Below are 8,828 nucleotides of genomic sequence, written 5' to 3'. Positions count from 1 at the left end.
TCAAATAACTTAGGATATCTCTGTGTTCCTCCTCATATATATCTTCATTTCAAACCCTCTGAATACACTAGAACTCTTTTCTTAATGGTCTCCTGCTGCTTATTGTGTATTTTACTCATATGAAATTTTATGAGACTAGAGAAAATGAGAATCAGACTTAGTGAGTTAACAAATTACATCCTGCATCTTCCTTTTTTATTTTTTTGAGACAGGGTCTCACTCTGCTACCCAGGCTGGAGTGTAGTGGCATGATCTTGGCTCACAGCAACCTCCATCTCTCAGGCTCAAGCAGTCCTCCCAACTCGGCCTCCTGAATAGCTGAGACTACAGGTGCATGCCACCATGCCTGGCTAATTTTTTAAATTTTTTATTGTTTTGTAGAGACAGAGTTTCACCATGTTGCCTAGGGTGTTCTTGAACTCCTGGGCTCAAACCTCCTAGGCCTTCCAAAGTATAAAAGATTAAAGGTGTGAACCACTGTGCCCAGCCTGCCTCCTCTTAGTATCATCCAGCTTCCAATTCAGTGTGTCATTATAAATAACTAAAGTAGAGTTAGTTAAAATGACCCACTGAATTGCAGATAGAAAAAAATTAATCTATGACTCATTAGCTCCAAGAAGTTGTCAGAAAATGAAATAAAATTCAGCATATGGTCTTGACATATAGAAGTGCCTAGAGCAAAAGGTATTTTATAACTAGAAATTCAACAAATGCATTCACTCATTCATTCAACATTTATTGAGAATCAACTATGTTTTAAGCACTTCCTTGCTAGCCAAAATGGTATGGTATAGGGTATATGACAAAGCTTCTCTTAAGTGGATGCTTCTTCTTGGGACATTAAATCTGGAGCAAATGAAGCTGGCGGTTTTCTCTTCTAGTAATTCCTGGGGGGAAAAAAACAATTTATTTGCTCTTTTTGATCCTATGCTATTATCCTGATACTTACTCAGTTTCCAAACCTTGTTTTCTAGACTGCATTGACTCCATGAGCCTTTGCTGTACTTCTTATAAATTCTTTTTCTGCTACAGAAGGCCAGGTTCATTATCTGTTCTGGTTGCTATGTGTTGTACTTGGAGAACTACTAAAACTGAAATCAGAATTCCAAAAACTAAATGTACATCCCTCTCAAATGGCTAAATAGCAGGAGTTTCTATCCAACTTTCATATATTAGAGAATGAAGGCCAATTTTCTCCATGAAACCCTGTACTGATTCAAGAATAGGTGGAAGACAAACTCTGCTTCTCCAATTATTTCTCAGGTTAGCTCTATTTTGCTGAATCCTAAAATAACATATTTCTTGCTGTCCATCTTGTCACTATTGAAGACTGAAAATTTGGATTAAAAGATGGGGACAAGTAGAGCTAATTGCTAGATCAAGCAAAGTAAATTAGACACAATGTCTAAGTCTATTATTAGAAACTGTCCCCAGAACCTTGTGCTATGGAGCTAAGTGCCAAAGAGAATAAAACATTGAATTGGTCCAATCATTTCCAGTTTGATGACCAAGAAATGAAAACACTTGGGGGAGTCTATTCACAAGCTCAGAATATTTCTAGTTCTCTTTCTTTGTCAGATCTTCAGGGTAGGCTTTGGACTTTCAAAGCCAGAAGTGATAGCAAGTCATTCTAAAGTGTGCAGAAATGGAAGCATGAGGAAGTATAAGCACTCGGTTTTCTCTTTAGCCTTCTGGGTGGAAAAGATAAAGAAAACCAGTAAAAAAGTGCCAGTATCTTTGTTCCGGCAGCCATAGGCACCTTAGCTTTTTGTTCTTAAAAGAAATGCCCCAAGAAGGCATTTGGTTAAGAGAGGGAAAAGAGGTGTGCTTTGTAAATTTCACCAGAGTTAGAAATAAGAGAAAAGAGCTCTGCTTCACAACTTGCCCTGCATATTAGAAATCACTCTGACTATTGCACACATTTAGTCCAATGAAAGTCATATATTCATGTATCATTTTTACAGCTTTTAACACTCTTACACCCACAGTCAACTCTGAAATATGAGGTGACTCTCAAGGGATTCTGTAAAGTTAATATTGTCTCTGTTTTGCAGATGAAGATTGTCTACTCAGAAAAACAAACTTGCCCTTAATCATACCGCTAAGAAATTCTGGAACACAGATCAGAAGCTGAATCTTTATGATCATAATAATTTCATAAAACAATGATAAGTTTACATTATAATAACTCTAGAAGAGAATACATGCAACACTGTCAGCATTAAATCCCCATTTCTAGGCTAAATGACTACATGGGTTAATACTTATATATGACATAGAGTCATGATAAAAAGTGATGCACAGTCAAAATTGTTTTGACAACCCAGAAACAATTACTCGAAGTTATTGTTTGGAATAATTATAGTTAGATTGAAAATTATAGAAAGAGAGATTTGGGGAAATTGGGCAGTAGCCTTAGCAGGCTAAGTATCAAATTGTTTGTTTTCAAAAGAATTAAATTGTCGAAGCTTGTTTCTTAAGGAAGAAGTAATTTCAAAAATGATTAACTGGGCTGAGTGTAGTGGCTCATGACTGTAATCTCAGTGCCTTGGGAGGCTGAGGTGGGAGGATTGCTTGAGGCCAGGAGTTCATGACCAGCCTGGGCAACATAGTGAGACCCCATGTGTAAAAATAAATTTTGATTTTAGTTAGCTGGCATGGTGGCATGCATCTGTAGTCCTAGCTACGTGGGAAGCTGGGTTGGGAAGATCACTTGAGCCCAGGAATTCAAGGTTACAATGAGCTATGATCACACCCACTGAATCCAAGCCTGGGTGACAGAGTGAGACGCTGTATCTAAAAAAAATTTTGTAAGGGATTTGTATATTATTGTATTGAATTATATACATAGATTGATGTAGTTCTATTAAAATATCAATAGACTTTAGGTCCTTCACATGTGTTGGGCCTGAATTTACCAAGAGACGCATATATTTATTGCTAAATTTTAAAGAAAGTTTATAGGAGTGATGCTACCAGCTATTGTAATGATAATAAATGACAAAACAGCTAGTATTTATTGAGTGTTTACTATGAATCATATAATTTAATTCCTTAAGCAATCTGTTAGAATGGTGCTATCATTATTCCCATTTTATAGTTGAGATAAAATGTGTACCACCATGTACTACTGTAATAATCTAATATTGTCATTTTAGAAGTCTTGGATTTTATTTCTCAGCCATCCACTTAGGTGGGTGGCCAAAGGCAATCACGTGAGTTGCAGCTTTGTAAAATAGGTATAGTAATTAATCATCATCATTACCACCCATATTTCTTATAAGATCATATGAGAAAATATTTTTAAAACTATGCAATACTATATTATGATTTTAAAGTAATACTTAATTATTATTGTTAAGAAAAGAAAGTCCAAGAAAGACCCTGTGTAAGGAAATATGGCTGATCAAGAGGAACATATTTTTAAGATTACTTGTTTTCAAATATTTTAACTTTCCCCTTGACAATGTTATTTTCTTACTGTCAGTAAGATTTACAAGAGTTATTTACAGTAGAAATGACATTCATTGAACAATTTGTTATCTGTGCCCTGTAGCCAGCCAAAAACAATAGTTGGGGATGGTGCTTCTGCTTATGGTCTATTCAGTGATATCTTTAGATCTTTAGAGAATGATTGCCCAGTTGCAATTTCAGGTAACTCATGTCTCTAAGAGAATGAACTGCCATTTTCATTTTTGATATTTATGTGTTTGATAAAAGGATGGGGTAATTGGAGGTAAAGACAGAAGAGATGGGAAACATGGGGTAATCAGGAATAGGGAACCTAGGAGGAAGATTGATGAACCAGATAGAAAAGGAGCTCCATGTTGCTGAGAAGGGGGCAGATCAGACCACAGGTTGAGAAAAGTGAAAGGTGAAGTTGGCATATAAATCAGAAACTTAAATGGAAATTGCATGATTAGTAAAGAGGTTGGAAGTGCTGTAGCATTATAAATGATATGAGTGGTGCTTCACCTAGCAAAGACTTCCCATAAAACTGGGTGGCTATTGAGCTGGGGTAAATGGGTAAATGTCAGTTGTAAGGTTTGAGAGATTTTGGGAGATGGAATGTTGAGGGGAGAAAATAGTGACTCAATAATTTTCTAGTTGGCATGGGAAACGCCTAAGGGAATATTTTCTGCATGTGAGGAACATACAGCCCATTGCTCCTCTCCCACTTTTTTCTAAAATGTGCCTTATTTCAACTTCAAAAAGTATATGATACATGTACACATATATACACAAGTGTGTGTGTACAAACACACACCCATCTAAGCTTTCAGAGGGCTCATTTGGTTACATTTCCACCTAGGATTGTATTTTGTTCAATGAAGAATGTGAGCTCTGTGAAAACAGAAGCTGACTGTGTATCTTGTTCACTGCTTTATGCCACGTCAGGCAAATAATTCTGTCAATAAAAGATCAGTAATAGATATTGGCTGAATGAGTGAGTGAGTATCATTCATTCTTGGTTTTATAGCAAATTCTGTCATTTTCTGAAGCAGAGATCAAAATCTCATTTTTGCCATAGAAGGCTTTATTTTGACTTGTAAACTTATTTGAAAATAGTGGAAAAAATGCACACTTTATGAAAAAAAATCTCAATACTTAATAATACTCTTTCCCATATAAGTAGGTTTTCATGTTACTGTGATCTATATGAAAAAATGTCTGGGCATTCAACTATTGGGAAAAGGTTTACACCCGTTCAGAATATATAGGGATGATTATACATTTTTCAAACAAATTTCTTTGGGAACTAAGAGGTTACTCAAAGCCACTGTCTTTTACAAATGCACAAGATGCAAAGCTCAGTTAGATAAAGATATAAATAAAAATCAATTTTTTTAAAAAAAGTTCTGGGATACATGTGCAGAACGTACAGGTTTGTTACATAGGTATACATGTGCCATGGTGGTTTTCTACACCCATCAACCCATTATCTACATTAAGTATCTCCATTAATGCTGCCCCTCCCCTAGCCCCCCACACACTATCAGCCCCAGTGTGTGATGTTCCCTTCCCTGTGTCCATGTGTTCTCATTTTTCAACTCCCACTTATGAGTGAGAACATGTGGAATTTGGGAAAACCAACTTTTAAAAATGAATATTGAAATGTCATTGATGTCAGGTTAGCACTGGTGAAAGATTTTAAAAGCTTCTCAAAACTGACATCTTTAATCAAAGTAATATTTTTAATAATAGTTCCTCCGTGATCATGGCAATCACTTGTGTTATTCAAAATCTATTTTTGATACACGTACATAGGTACAGCTCTAAATGTGGGTAATGTAGGCAGCACATAGGCAATGTGATCTGAAGGTCACAAAAAGGGCTACATTTCTCTAAATCCATCCAAACCGTCAATAATATAATGTTAGGTTTGTTGAGAATGCTATAATATTATTTGAACATATTATTCTGTGGTGATCTTATCTCTACCACATCAAGTAGGGAGAGTATGTAGCAACAGATGCTTGAGGAATTTAAGTGACTTACTTAAGACCATATAGCTAATAATGGAGCTGAGACTCAAGCCTCAGTCTTCTTACTCATAATCTAATGTTCCTTTTCACTATAACAGTGTCATTTTAGATGCCTCAACTCCCTGCACTAGGGATCTTCCTTTGTTAGAACAGTCATATCTCAAGATGTAATACATGAAGCCAAAAAGAAGTATTAACTCTAGGAAAGAAAAAATCACAGGTCTAATGTGATGAAATGTAAAATAGGTAAATTTTGAAGATAAAAATTAAAAGTTCCATGGACAGGTCACCTTTATTGAAGAAGACGTCTGGACAAGCCAAGTAACATCACATTGACAGGACTATTTGCCTGACATTTGGCACATTAAAGAGGCCCTTAAATAGCTGGCACATAGCAAGCATGCAAGCTTTGGGTATTATCACTGGGAACTAGAGGAATTGGAGTAGAAACTGAATCTAAAGGAGGGCTGGCCTGGTGCGGTGGCTCATGCCTGTAATCCTAACACTTTGGGAGACTAAGGCAGGAGGATCACAAGGTCAGGAGTTCAAGAGCAGCCAGGTCAGTATGGTGAAACCCCGTCTCTACTAAAAATATAAAATTAGCCAGGTGTGGTGGCATGCCCCTGTAGTCCCAGTTACCCAGGACGCTGAGACAGAAGAGGCACTTGAACCCAGGAGGCAGAAGTTGCTGTGATCTGAGATTATGCCACTGCACTCCATCCTGGGTGACATAGTGAAACTCCGTCTCAAAAGAAAAAAAAAAAAAAAGAAGGGTTGAGACCAGAGCTCATCAACACTAACCTCTTTTTGATTAGAAACTACTCACATATATTTTTTAAATCTAAACATGTAATTTTCTTTGAAAAGTGATACTTTCTTTTTGGGCAGTAAAAGAAGTTATCTTAAAGTTCTAATATTCAAATGTTAGACATCCCTTTTTAACTTAAATTATGTTTATTTTCTAAACAATTGGACACTTCCAACAAAGTTATGCAATAGGAAATAAAAAAGACCACTTTAAATATGCATCACTCCCATCTCCCCATTCTTTAAGATACACATAGATCTGGACATTAAAGGTGAATATTTTTCTGTGTGGAGAGAAGCATGGATTGGGAAACACCGAGACTTGCCCTCCTTTTATCCCTAAGATTCAAGTGCCCCACCAAGGGCTCCAGGCTGGAGAGTTAGATTTACTAGACATGAGTGAAAACTATTGTCCACATGCAGGAGAACCTAACACAGAGATATGAGTCCAGAGTAGACACTTGAAGGCTTCAGACCCAGTCACCTCAGGCAACCAAGTGCTTGTTCAGAAAAGACGGATGAAGAGCTAACATTAAGGACCTGCTAACTGCATAGTCATTTTACCTTTATCTTAGGGCTTGCTATCAAAACCTCTTTTCATTAAGATTCTAATGTTGATAAAAAGCCTAGATTAGGTTTTGCTAGAAAGAACAAAAATCTAAGTTAGCATCAAGTCCTCCTCTTTCTTTAAAAAAAAAAAAAAAAAATTCTGGAGATAGGGTCTTACTTAGTCACCCAAGCAGTGGAATGATCATGGCTCACTACAGTCTTAAACTCCTCGGCTCGAGAGAGATCTTCCCACCTCAGCCTCCCAAATTGCTGGGACTATAGGCGTGCACCACCATATGTGGCTAATTTAAAAAATTTATTAGAGATGGGATTTCACTATGCTGTTCAGGCTGGTCTCCCATTCCTAGGCTTACGCAATCGTCCTGCCTCGGCTTCCTGAGAACCTCTTGATTCTTTGTGTCATTATTTTTAGAAAACTCTCCTGAGACAAAGTGTAAGGCCACAAAGAAGCTATTCAGTAAAGAGTGCTCTGCCTATTAAATAAAATAGCATTTATGGTTGTAACATATTTTGAAGACTGCCTGATTTAAAAAACAAAATTTATCTCTTAATTCTAGCTGTAGATTTTTAATTTTATTTCTTTTTGAAACTAGTTTTCAACTCAGCTCACCACATTTCCAGCCCTAAACTTGACGTTTTGTATGATAGCAAGATCAATTTATTTGAGAACAGAATTTTGTTTTTTATGTTTGTATCTTTAAAAGAAAACATTTTCTTGAGCAATTAGTAGAGAGATAAATTTGGTTAATAAAGAAGAGGATGAGATAGAGGACTCTCTGTAACGTGGCATCAGCATTCATTTAGCAAATATTTATTAAGCAGCTATGGTATGTAAGGCATTGTTTTAAAGAGGCAGGGACACATCAGCAAAAAATGTAAACAAATTAGAAGTCTCCATCCTTGTAGATCTTATTTTCTTTCTGGGGAGACAGAGAGGTAAGGAATAAGTAAGTAAATTTTACAGAATGCTAGAAGGTGGTAAATGCTGCAGAGAAAATAAAACATGAAAAGAGGTAGGGGCATCAGGTGTAGGTGCGTTGCAATAATAAACAGGACCATCAGGGAAAGCTGTATAGAGATAGGAACGTGTGAGCAAATATTTAAAAGAGGTAAGAAAATCATTTATCTAATTGTTTAGAGGGGGTTTCCAAAGAGAGGAAACAGCAAGTGCAAAGAAATGAGGCAAGAGAAGGCCAGGCAATGTGGCTCATGCCTGTAATCTCAGCACTTTGGGAGGCCGAGGTGGAGGCCGATGTGGTCCCAGAATTCAAGACCAGTCTGGGCAACCTAGCAAGACTCTGTCTCTACCAAAAAAAAAAAAACAAAACAAACAAAAAAAAAAACCCACCAAAAAACAAAACAAAACAAAAAAACTAAGAAAGAAATAAGGCAAAGGAATACCTAGCAAGTTCCAGGAGCAGCAAGACAGCCTGCATAGCTGAAGTAGTGATCCAGCAGCGAGTAGTTAAAGACTCTCAAAGAGGTGATGGATGGGATGGACCACATTGGGCCGTGAATGTTTCTTTTTCAGATGGAGTTTCGCTCTTGTTGCCCAGGCTGGAGTGCAATGGTGCAATTTCAGCTTACTGCAGCCTTTGCCTCCCAGGTTCAAGTGATTCTCCTGTCTCGGGCTCCTGAGTAGCTGGGATTACAGGCATGAGCCACCACACTTGGCTAATTTTTTGTATTTTTAATAGAGACGGGGTCTCTCCATGTTGGTCAGCTGGTCTTGAACTCCTGACCTCAGGTGATCCTCCTGCCTCGGCCTCCCAAAGTTCTGGGATTATAGGCATGAGCCACCGTGGCTGGCTGTTTTGTAAGGTTTTTATGCTGAATAAAATGGGGAGCCATTATGAGATTTAAATTTTTTTTTTTAAATTTTTTAGTAGAGACAAGGTTTCTCCATGTTGGTCAGGATGGTCTTGAATTCCCAACCTCAGGTGATTCACCTGCCTCAGCCTTCCA

The sequence above is a fragment of the Saimiri boliviensis genome, chromosome 9, assembly GCF_048565385.1.
Source record: "Saimiri boliviensis isolate mSaiBol1 chromosome 9, mSaiBol1.pri, whole genome shotgun sequence".
In the NCBI taxonomy this organism is placed as follows: Eukaryota; Metazoa; Chordata; class Mammalia; order Primates; family Cebidae; genus Saimiri; species Saimiri boliviensis.
The sequence above is the reverse complement of the archived record's forward strand: the minus strand, read 5'-3'. Positions refer to the sequence as shown.